Source organism: Protopterus annectens, chromosome 15.part0, assembly GCF_019279795.1.
Source record: "Protopterus annectens isolate FY-2018-M chromosome 15.part0, PAN1.0, whole genome shotgun sequence".
NCBI classification, from domain to species: Eukaryota; Metazoa; Chordata; order Ceratodontiformes; family Protopteridae; genus Protopterus; species Protopterus annectens.
In genome coordinates, this window is record NC_056749.1 from 752,399,769 (window position 1) to 752,412,439 (window position 12,671).

The following is a 12,671-nucleotide window of genomic DNA, read 5'->3' on the forward strand; positions in this document are numbered from 1 at the left end:
CATAGCTAGCTGCATTCTTCATCGATGCACGAGCCAAGTTACCCACCGTTCAGAATCATACTGGTTCTCATCTGCCGGAGGCACCGCTGCCCACGCGGCATCGCACCTCGAGACGAGCAAGCGAGGTTTCAAGGGTGTTGTTGCGTGTGCCCAGACCAGGGTTACTGGCCCATTGCCCCAGGAGAGCAGGGAATCCTGCAGCGGCCGGAGCATGGCCGCACCGACGACCCATGAGGATTGGGTCGTCCTCCGCAAGTACCCGTGACCAACAATGAGGGGAGAGGACTCTGGTGTTCCACCCCTGGGGGCGGCCCCGTACAGCCGGATGGAAGGCCGCCACCCCCCTACCGGGATGGCACCTTCGCCCTCCCCCTACCGCATGGGGAGCCAGCCGCCTTAGGGGCACTTGGTGGGCCGGCCTGTGGTGATGGAGGAGCACCCGTGCCTGCCACCGCATGGACAAAACCCCCTCTTCCCCCCCCCCCGCCGGGAGGCCAGGGGGGGGAATAGACACCACCCTTTGCTCTTGCGCTCCCTCCCCTCTCCCCAGGAGCCGTGGACTTGGTCCTGCCGGCCTCCACTGGGACGTGCAGAGAGACAGTAGTTGGAGAGAGGCGTGGAGGGTCGGGTCAGCAGAGCAAAGAAAGGCCCTGGTACCCAGGGACGGCACCATCCCGGGACCCTCGGCATTAATGATCCTTCCGCAGGTTTACCTATGGAAACCTTGTTACGACTTTTACTTCCTCTAGATAGTCAAGTTTGATCGTCTTCTCAGCGCTCCACTGGGGCCATGACAGATGCCAGTGGGGCCGATCCGAGGACCTCACTAAACCATCCAATCGGTAGTAGTGATGGGCAGTGTGTACAAAGGACAGGGACTTAACTTGAGCTTATGACCCGCACTTACTAGGAATTCCTCGTTTGTGGGGAATAACTGCAATCTCCGGTCCCTATCACGAATGGGGTTCAGCAGATTACCTGGACCTGTCAGCCAAGGGTAGACGCACGCTGATCCATTTAGTGTAGCACGCGTGCAGCCCCGGACATCTAAGGGCATTACAGACCTGTTATTGCTCAATCTCGTGTGGCTGAAAACCACTTGTCCCTCTAAGAAGTTGGGGACAACCGCACGGGGCCGCATAACTAGTTAGCACGGCAGAGTCTCGTTCGTTATTGGAATTAACCAGACAAATCACTCCACCAACTAAGAACGGCCATGCACCACCACCCACAGAATCAAGAAAGAGCTATAAATCTGTCAATCCTTTCCGTGTTCGGCCCGGGTGAGGTTGCCCGTGTTGAGTCAAATTAAGCCACAAGCTCCACTCCTGGTGATTCCCTTTCATCAATTCCTTTAAGTTTCAGCTTTGCAACCATACTCCCCCCCGGAACCCAAAGACTTTGGTTTCCCGGAAGCTCCCCAGTGGGTCATGGGAATAACGCAGCCAGATCGCTAGTCGGCATCGTTTATGGTTGGAACTACGACAGTATCCCTCCGACTTTCATTCCTGATTAATGAAAACATTCTTGGCAAAAGCTTTCGCTTTCATTCGTCTTGTGCCTGTCCAAGAATTTCACCTCTAGCAGCACAATATGAATGCCCCTAGCTGTCCCTCTTAATCATGGTCCCAGTTCTGAAAACCAATATAACAGAACCGGAGTCCTAGTCCATTATTCCTAGCTGAAGTATTCAGGTGATTGGCCTGCTTTGAACACTCTAATTTTTTCAAAGTAAACGCTTCGGACCCCCGGGACACTCAGTTAAGAGCATTGAGGCAGGGTCTGGAACAGGTGGTAGCTCACCTCGTGGCGGACCACCAGCCCGATCCCAAGATCCAACTATGAGCTTTTTAACTGCAGCAACTTTAATATACGCTACTGGAGCTGGAATTACAGCGGCTGCTGGCACCAGACTTTCCCTCCAATAGATCCTTGTTAAAGGATTTAAAGTGTACTCATTCCAATTACAGGGCCTCGAAAGAGTCCTGTATTGTTATTTTACGTCACTACCTCCCAGAGTCGGGAGTGGGTAATTTGCATGCCTGCTGCCTTCCTTGAATGTGGTAGTAGTTTCTCATGCTCCCGCTACAGAATCGAACTCTGATTCCCCTTTACCCATGGTCACCATGGTAGGCACAAATAGTACCAATGAAAGTTGATAGGGCAGACATTCGAATGTTGTGCCACCACCACGAGGGCATGCAATCAGCCCAAGTTTATCTAGGGTCACCAAAGCTGCTGGGCTGAGACCCGGATTGGTTTTGGTCTGATAAATGCACATATCCCCGGAGGTGAGCGCTCATCAGCATGTATTAGCTCTAGAATTACCACAGTTATCCAAGTAACGGTCGAGCGATCAAAGGAACAATAACTGATTTAATGAGCCATTCACAGTTTCACTGTAGCGTCCGTGTGCACTGAGACTTGCATGGCTTAATCTTTGAGAAAAGCATATGGTACTGGCAGGATCAACCGGATAGGAGCACCTCGGCGGACGGGCGGAGAGGAGGGGTCGGAGCCCGCACCTCCGCCCGTGGGAGGGGTCCCTCTCCCCGCAGAGGGGTTCACCCTGGGTGCTGGTTATGGACCGGCGACCGCAACCCCAGAGGGCTCCGGGCTGGCATGGAGCGCTGCCACGCTCGGAGCCAGAGAATGAGGGAAAGAGCTCCCGAAGCTCTCGTGCTCGGGGGCACCCACTGGAGAGGGGCAGCCCAGCGTGTGACAGGACCCCTTTGCCTCGGCCTGGGCTCGTTGGTCTCACCTCGACTTCGCCACTGAGGGGAGCTTAATGCTCCATGCCCCCCACCCGTACCTCACTCCCGGGGAGGAGAGGCTCGACCCGCCGGCCGTGACCTGCACAGCCACGCCGCAGGCGTCCTCCGCCAGTGGGAGTCGGTTGGCCCGATCGATGGATGGTGGGGAGAGGCGCCTTGGCTCCTGCCATGAGGGGGCCCACTGGGAGGCATTCTCCCCGGGGCTGGGACAGGGACTTGCATTCCCCACAGGATGCCCCATCATCCCTTAACTCCTGGAGGCTGCCAAATCGTGCAGGATCACGGGTGCCCAGTGGATGACTGGGGGGACGGACCTGCAGGGTGTGACCGACCCCACGAACTCCCCTCGGCCATGAAGGGCCATATCCGCTCTCATGAGGGCTTCTGTGTCCCACCGCTTTCCTGTCCAGAGGGGTTCCGGAAACTTTGCGATATTTTGGGGATGCCGTCGGGTACCTGGAGAAGTTAGATGCCTTCCCACTGTCCGGCGGGAGGTCTCTGGGTCCTGCAGACTCCCGCCTGTTGCTCCCCTGAGGATTCCATCACGGGGAGGCTCTACTTGCCCCATCTAACCCGGGCAGGAGCTCTCCTGGTCTGGCAGCCCTCCGCCGGCCGCTCCCTTAGGGACTTCCACCTAGAGGGGGGGGTCCAGACCCCCCTCACCCAGGCGGGAGCACTCCCTCCCCGGCTGCTTACCACCTTTCTCCTCCTTCCGGACTTCTGTCCCAGAGGGGACCATGGTGCGGACTCCCCTCACCCAGGTGGGAGCTCCCCTGGCCCAGCTGATCTCCGCCCTCCTCTCCCTTCCAGACTTCCATGGGGAGGGATCCCTCCGGGTTTCCACTTCCACCCGGGTGGGAGGGCTCTTTTCCCGGGTTAGATATCTCCCGAAGGCTGCCAAATCGGTTCATGTCCCTGTGCCCTTGGAGCCCCTCAGGGGGACCTCCCTCCGGTCCCGGCCAACCTCGCAGAACTCCCGTCGGGCGCCGAGGGGCAGGCCCGCCCTCATCAGGACTTCCGAGCCCACACTCCTTTCCGGACCAGAGCTCCACGGTCCCCGTCTCCCCCAGGTCTCCTGGAGGCTGCTTGGCCAGGCTGTGTCCCCTTGCCCTCGGAGCCCCTCAGGGGGACCTTCCTCAGGTTCTGGCCGGCCCCGCAGAACTCCTCTCGGCCACTGAGGGGCAGGCCCACCCTCATTGGGACTTCCGCGTCCCCTCCACTTTCCCATCCAGAGGGGTTCTGGGGACTTTATGTTATTTTGCGGATGCCGTCGGGTACCAGGTGATGTCAGATGCCTACCCCTGCCTGGGAGGAGCTCACCAGGTATGGAGGACTCTCACCGGTCAATCCCTCTGTGACTTCTGTTGTGAGGGGGGCTCCGCCTGACCCCTCTCACCTAAGCAGGAGCTCTCCTGGCCCCGTGGCCTCCCGCAGGAGGCTTCCTTAAGGACTTCCATGTGGAGGGGGGGGCTGTGGTCCAGATCCCCCTCACCCAGGCAGGAGCTCTCCCTGCCCGGCTGATTTCTGCTGCTCTCTCCCTTCCAGACTTCCACGGGGAGGGACCCCTCTGGGCTTCCACTTCCACCCGGGTGGGAGGTCTCTTTTCCCAGGTTAGATATCTCCTGAAGGCTGCCAAATTATTCCATGTCCCCGTTCCCTCAGAGCCTCTTAGGGGGACCTTCCTCTGGTCCCGGCTGGCCCTGTGGAACTCCCTTCGGCTGCCGAGGGGCAGGCACACCCCCATCGGGACTTCTGAACCCATGCCCCTTTCCAGTCCAGAGCTCCACGGTCCCAGTCTCCCCTAGATCTCCTGGAGGCTGCCTGGCCGGGCTGTGTCCCCATGCCCTCAGAGCCCCTCAGGGAGACCTTCCTTTGGTGCCGGCCGCCGAGGGGCACGCATGCTCTCATCGGGACTTCCAAGCCCACGCTCATTTCCAGTCCAGATCTCCTGGAGGCTGCCTGGCCGGGCCGTGTCCCCATGCTCTCGGAGCCTCTCGGGGGGACCTCCCTCCGGTCTTGGCTGGGCCCTGCAGAACTCCCCTTGGCTGCCGAGGGACAGGAACACCCTCATTGGGACTTCCACTTCCCACTCATTTCCAGTCAAGAGCTCCACGGTCCCCATCTCCCCCAGGTCTTCTGGAGGCTGCTTGGCCGGGCCGTGTCCCCATGCCCTTGGAGCCTCTACAGGGGACCTCCTTCCAGTCCTGGTCGCCCCAGCGGAACACCCCCCGGCCGCCGAGGGGCAGGCACTCCCTCATCGGGACTTCTGCGTCCCCGCTCCTTTCCGGTCCAGAGCACCATGGTCCCAGTCTCCCCCAGATCTCCTGGAAGCTGCCTGGCCAGGCCGTGTCCCCGTGCCCTTGGAGCACCTCAGAGGGACCTCTCTCCAATCCTGGCTGGCCCCACGGAACTCCCATCGGCCGTGGAGGGCCAGATCCGCTCTCATGAGGGCTTTCGCATCCCACTGCTTTCCGGTCCAGAGGGTTTCTGGGGATGCCGTTGGGTCCCGGAAGAGGTCGGATGCCTTTCCCCCTGCCCGGCAGGAGCTCTTCGGGTCCAGCGGACTCTCACCAGTCTCTCACTTAAGGACTTCCACCTGGAGGGGGTCAGTCAGGACCCTCTCACCTGAGCGGGGCAGACCCTTCCCAGCCGCTTTCCGCCTCTCTCCCCCTTCCGGACTTCCATCCTGGAGGGGATCATGGTCCGGACCCCCCTCAACCAGGCGGGAGCTCTCCCAGCCCAGCCGATTTCAGCCTCTCTCTCCCTTCCGGACTTCCATCCCGGAGGGGGCCGTGGTCTGGACCCCATTCACCCAGGCAGGAGCTCTCCCAGCCTGTCCGATTTCAGCCCCTCTCTTCCTTCTGGACTTCCATCCCAGAGGGGGCCGTGGTCTGGACCCCCCTCACCCAGGCGGGAGCTAGTCCCACATTCATGCACAATACATCAACAAAGCAGCAGAATTGGGGAAACAATGAAAAAGGGGACCATGGCACCATTATACAAAGACATTATTTAAGAAAAGTAATTTTTTCTTAAAGAATATCATTGTATAATAGCAATAACCAACTCTGTAGTGTAGTATATTGAAGATTATACCATGATCCCCCCAAAACGTGCACGCTGATTGGCCAGCGTGCCCGTTGTAAATCGAGTAATACTAATGGAAAAAGGTCCGGTCGCCCAGACTTTTTTCCATTAGTATAACTCGGTTTTTTTAAAACACTGTCTCGCTATGTTAAATGGGTTTAACATAGCGAGACAGCTTTAAAATAAGCAACGGAGATCTCCGTTGCTTATTTTAAAGTTGTCTCGCCATGTTAAACCCATTTAACATAGCGAGACAGTGTTTAAAAGCAACGGAGAAAGCAAGATCTCCGTTGCTTTTTAGTGTTTCGCTATGTTAAATGAGTTTAACATAGCGAGACAGTTTTAAAATAAGCAACGGAGATGTCCGTTGCTTATTTTAAAACTGTCTCGCTATGTTAAACTCATTAACATAGCGAAACACTAAAAAAAAAGCAACGGAGATCTTGCTTTCTCTGTTGCTTTTGCTCAACTCTGATGTACTGCGCAGGCGCAGTACATCAGAACTTCCGCGGATGCCAGACATCTGCGGAAGGGCAGTAAACAGGCATTATACTATGCCATTATTTAAGAAAAGTAATAGTTTCTTTTCTTAAATAATGTCATGGTATAATAGCAATAACCCACTTCTGGGTGTGGGTAATGCTAAATTTACCCACGGTTGGCTTTGTTTGGTAACCACGCCAACCGTGGGTAAATTTAGCATTACCCACACCCAGGCGTGGGTTATTGCTATATTTACCCATGGTTGGCTTTGTTTAATCACTTGGACTTTGCCCTCGTGATTAAACCACACCAACCATGGGTAAACTTCAATATACCACACCCATGTCATCGGTTATTGCTATAATATACCACACTAATGTGGGTGACAAGTCTCAAACAAATTTGCAGTTTTCTCTACAGTTATGTTTTATGAACTAACATCTCTGTACAAAGTTTTCTATGCCCATTCCCAAGGCATTCTATGCACTGTGAATGACCTCTGCAGTGTACTTTTTAACTCAGTCCTAAATACGTTGCTGTTTGGTGCAGAGTGGGAGGATTTTACAATACCCAGAAGTACAGTTTTCTAAGGCAGTGTATCTTGCTACTCAAAGCAGGAACTAGTTCTCTGACTCTAGAACCATACTGCAATCCAGGAACAGAGAGTACTGGAATCAGAACACTTTGTTATGAAGAATCTGAATGTCTTATCCTCATAAATAGTTTCCTGCCCCTCAGGATAAACCGCAGTGCATTGCCATAGACTTTGGCCATGTTACTCTCTGTTTAAGTTCTAATGATTTTCAAAAATGATAGCACTGCATAGACTTCACTCACATGAAACATCTTGGATGTTTTCTGCCCTAAAATAATCACAAGCTAAGAGCAGTAAAGAATTCCTGTGCAGGGTATCAATGGAAACGGCACTCATTTAGGCAGAGATAACAGAACTCTGTACAACACCGATCATGATAAGTGCAACACACACACTCACACACTCACACGCACACACGCACACACTCACACACACACACACCTACAAATGCTGCAGTGAAGCTTACTAAAATAAATCTCCCTGTGGAGAATACATCCCCCTTTACAGAACATTATAAATACTGGAGCCCCTCTATAGAATATTATAAATACTGCAAACAAAACCACCTTGAAGTAAGAGTAAACAAGCTTTTTGGGAAGAAACTGAAAATCATTCATTCACTCATTCATTTATTGACAGGTAGATAAATATGACTGCACAGACACTTTTTCAGTCAGAACCTTTCTAAAGGAGCAAGAACTAATCAAGTGCATTCATAATACAGGCAGACTTGACAAAAAAAAACACATTTGATACAACATAAATGAAGCAAACAGTGTGTCAAGGATACTAGTTAAACATCCTCATGACCGCACATGCATTGCTCCAGCTAGTTATACCTCACAGACACAAGGCATAGAGTTTGATTCTCACCTTTGAGGGAAATTGGCTACGCTTAAAATGGCCCACATGGCCATCTAGCCTAATGCTTACCTATGTACCTATATGACACTCTTCAGGTAACTGCACCTGGACAGGTATAATTTGCCTTTTGTTGTAGAAAGTGTTTGATCATGACTTCTACTGTTGGCAAGACATTCAACTATCAAGCAAAAAAGTGTGGTTGGAGTTGATACTTAGACAAGTGCACATACTTTAAAAAGATGTCCATGTAAAATGCCACACTGACACAGGTGCCATGGTTGCCTGTCCTTGTGCTGAACCATGCCAATATAATTTTAGAACTTATCCACGGTGGTGGTGCTGCGGTAGCGTTGTCGGCTCACAGTAAGACGCTGTCTGGTTCGATTCTCAGCTACAGCGTCTTCTGCGTGGAGACATGCATGAAGGGGCGTACCTTCATTGAAGGTTGTGCGTCAGGGCTGGTAACTCAGCACGTAAAAATCAACTACCAATCATTAGCGGACCGGAGTTCCGCTGTGGTGACCCCTAACCGGGAAAAGCCGAAAGACACAAACAATCATCAAAAACAGATGAAATGCCTTCAATACAGATGACACTTTTTGTTACAAATCTCTATGCCAATCTGAAGGACATTCAGAAAGGAATAGTGCTGTACAAAGTACTACTCAAAGTGCTGTGCATCATTTTTAAAATAATTGAATGGAGCTAGATATGCCTCTAAACTAAATCAGAGCAAAATTTTTCATTTAGAGACATATCTAGTCCGTGAAGGCAGGAAAGCTAACAACATGCAAGTACATTAAGTAGCACTTCACACAGTGATAACAGCCATTTGAAAACCAAGCAGCCATACTGGACATACATTCCCTTTTTAGGGTGACCCAGGACAAACGTCTGGTTAAGTGACTTGCTTAAGGTTACAAAGCAGCAAATGCACACTGGGGGAATCAAACCCTGTAACACATGAACTACAGCTAAACTCTAAGCATCAACTGTCATTTCTACTTTAAAATCATGTAACAACACAATTAAAATGGGATTAGCTTCTGACACAGGTGCTGGACTTAACTCATCTTGCAATGCCATGAACATTACAATGCTCATTTTAGCTTCCTCCCAGAGACCTATTCTCAAAAATATAAAAAACTGTTACCGAAGAGGCTTCCTTGCCACACTGTCATTTAAAACTTCTCTGTCCACTCCTAGCATTGCAAACATTTCCAAATGGTATAACCTCAAAGAATTATTGTATCCATCACATTATGGTATGGATCCAGCCATCTAAGTCATTTGAGTATGATTGTAGTGGGGTCTGACTACAATTCTTAGACCTTCCTCTAATCATTCTTAGCCTTATTTCGTCTGCTCTGCTAGAAATGCAGTACACATAATGATTTACACATCATCATAAACCTCTTTGTCTTTTGGTTGAGAGAGCTGAGAGCAATACCTAGATTTTTCTCTTATCATTTTCAGTCTATGGAACTTAATTTTTAATAAAAATGCAACAATCATGCAAATTTACACTGCACCAGAAATATTTTCGTCGCACTGCTAGAGACATAATCTAGGTCACACTGGTCACCTGACACATTCTTTAGTAGAATTCAAAGCTGAGTTCACTAAAGAACAAATAATTCTGTTCAGTTGGATAAAATTGAGCTTATCTGATATAACGCGATCCCAGGACATGCACAAACTGAATGGCAATGAACTGCATTATACAGTTAACATAACTATGAGTCACTGTCACTCAGCTGAACAGGTGGGACAACTACTCAGCCAAACAGCTACCTAGAAGTCACACAGAGGTACTCCTCCAAACAGAATCATAAAGATACTCAAGAAACTCAATCACCCCCCCACACACACACACACAATCAAACTATAGCACCACCATATTCTGCATCCACAGCCTCCCCACCTATATCAGCCACTGATCATTGCAGGCAGTGGACATCAAAAGTACAGTTGTGTACACTTACCATAAATGTAGATGCTCGAGTGTATTCACTGTTGCATTCATTACATTTGGGTTATCCTGCTGGCAGGTTGCCCTCAGTCGGCCTGAATTCCAAAGTCTTGGGTCCTGCGTTGGTTGCTGTCACCTCTTCGCTGACGTCAGGTCGTCAGTGGTATAAAAGATGCAGCCGACGCCATTTTATTTAGTTTTTCTTGCCCCAGATGTCAGGTGCTCCCAAAAGGGTAGGCTAAAATTATGTAAATAAAACATACATGCACCAAAATAAGCTTCACCTTCATCTATAAGCAAATACACCACCTAGGTTGTATAGATTAGAGAAGTAAAGATAAGTTCAAGTAAAAATAAGGGGGATGGCGGGTGGGTAACCTGGACTGCAACAGTGAATACACTCGAACATCTACATTTATGGTAAGTGTACAAAACTGTACTATGTTCTTCGTGTTTCACTGTTGCAGTCATTACATTTGGGTTGAGGCCCAAAGCTATGGTTGGGGGGCTGGAGCTAAACAGCATTAGGAGCAGCTATGAGGCCCTGCAGAACTGCAGTGGCAAAGCCTGCCCTGGATTTAGAGTAAAGAGGCAGATAGTAATGTTTTGTAAAGGTATGCACAGAACTCCAAGTAGCAGCCTCCAAAATGTCTTTGGTTGGTGCTCCCCCGAGAAAGGCTGCAGAAGTGGCTGCAGCTCTGGTTGAATGTGGCCTAATGCCCTTAGGCACTGGTTTGCCATGCTGTGAGTAGCAGAAACGAATGCAGTGACCTATCCACTTTGAAATAGTCTGCCTGGATATCGCCTTTCCTTGTGATGCTGTGGCATATGCCAGTAGAAATTGCTCTGTCTTTCTGAAAACTTTAGTTTTGTTCAAGTAGAATCTAAGTTGTCTGTGTACGTCCAAAGAATGCAGAATTTTCTCCCCCTTGTTCTGTGGATTTGGATAAAAAGTTGGCAAATGAATTATTTGGTTAAGGGCTACACTGGATATCACCATAAGCATAAATGTACGGTTTGTTCTCAGAGTGACCCTGTCTGGATAGAAAATGATAGAGTTCCACAGCCATGAGAGCCTGTAGCTCGGAAACTCGTCTTAAGGAAGTTATTGCTAGGAACAGAGCTGTTTTCCAAGATAAAAACTTTATGTCCGCAGTAGCAGCTGGCTCAAAAGGAGGTAAGGTGAGTTTTTCGAAGACATAATTGAGGTCCCATGCCGGTATTGGCGTTCTCCTTGGAGGCCTTAAGTTTTTGGCTCCTCTGAGGTACTGCCTTAATAAAGGATGAGAAAAGAGTGGTGGCTCTGTATTGCAATGAGCTGAAATGGCAGAGGCATGGATTTTAACTGATGAAAAAGATAGGCCTTCGTCCAGCATCTCAGTTAAATACTGCAAAATTTGAGGAATATTTGGGACAGCTGTATCAGTTCCTTGAGCTTGGTCCCAAGTGCAAAATCTCTTCCATTTCCCAGCATAGGATTTTCTAGTACTAGGCCTTCTGGCTTCTTAAATGACATCCATCACAGCTTTACTGAGAGGTGTAGTTTGTATGGCTACATTATCCGCCATGCTGCCAGGTTAGGGGTCCTGAGTTGGCTGTGCAGAATCTGATTGTTTTGCTGGGACAGTAGATGAGGTATTTGAGGTAAGGTCCAGGCTGGGCATTGGGACAAGTTCCTTAAGATCGGATACCAGTACTGGCGTGGCCAGTCTGGGGCAATCAGAATCGTTTTTGGTTTCTCCTGCCTGACCTTTAGGAGTACCTTGGGGAGGAGAGGTAGTGGAGGAAAGGCATATACTGATAGGTTTGTCCAGTTGAAAGATAAGGCACCCACTTTCCAAGCTTGTCTGTGCTAAGTCCTTGTGCAGAATCTTTTTAGTTGATTGTCTTGAGGGGAGGCAAATAGATCTAAAGCCGGGCGTCCCCATTTCATTGTTATCATGCTGAAGACTTGTGGATCCAGGTGCCACTCGTGGGGATCCATGAGGTTTCTGCTTAGTTTGTCTGCCAGAGTATTTTCCTTTCCTGGCAGGAATTGTGCCTGCAGATGAACTTGGTAAGTCAATGCTGTGTCGCATAAAGCCATGGTTAGTCTGCACAGGGGATAAGAATGAGTGCCCCCCTGCTTGTTTATGTGCCACATGACCATGGTGTTATCTGTCTTTATCAGTAGTTGTCCCGGATGAAGTAGGTCCTTGAAGGTTGTCAGGGCATTTTAAACAGCTAGCATCTCTTTTTGATTGATATGTAGATGCTTTTGGTTTGTGGACCAGGTGCCCTGAATGCCTCTTCCTGCCATGTGTGCCCCCCAGGCATAATCTGATGCATCTGTTGTTAGGCTCTGCCTGGCTGGGGGTAGTGAGAATGGCTGTCCCTTGTTTTGGTGACAAGCCTTTGCTCACCATCAAAAATCCTGTTGTAGGCAGGGAATTAGAGTAATCATTGTTTCCAGACTGTGGCAATGTTGTGTCCAGACACTTTTTAGGTACCATTGAATTTTTCTCATATGCAGTCTTGCATATGGAATTAGTAAGATGTAGGATGCCATGAAGCCCAAAGCCTGCAGAATTTTTCTTGCAGATAACTGGGCCTTTGTTGCCATTTTCTTGAAATAGGTAGTCAGTTGCTTTTGTTTGTCTGGAGTGAGATAAGCCATTTGGGCAGTTGTATTTAAGCTTGCACCCAGGAATATTATCTCTTGAGAGGGTACTAGTTTTGATTTCTTTTTGTTGACTGTGTACCCTAGGCATGTTAAAAGTCTTATCACAAAAGTCAGATGCTGTAGTAGAATGTCCTTGTTCTCTGCTTGTATGAGGCAGTCGTCCAAGTATGGATATATTTGTATTCCTCTTTGTCTGCAGAAAGCAATTACTGGTGCCAGGCACTTTGTGAAGAC

At 49.9% G+C, this 12,671-nt stretch overlaps 1 protein-coding gene and 1 pseudogene across 1 annotated transcript in view; both read right to left on the reverse strand.

The window, feature by feature from the left end:
• Positions 1 to 57, reverse strand: part of LOC122790211 — a 150-nt pseudogene extending 93 nt beyond the window's left edge.
• LOC122790047 (membrane transport protein XK-like) overlaps positions 1 to 12,671 on the reverse strand; it is a 236,911-nt gene that overhangs the window by 87,759 nt on the left and 136,481 nt on the right. The gene's annotated exons all lie outside the window — the stretch shown is intronic.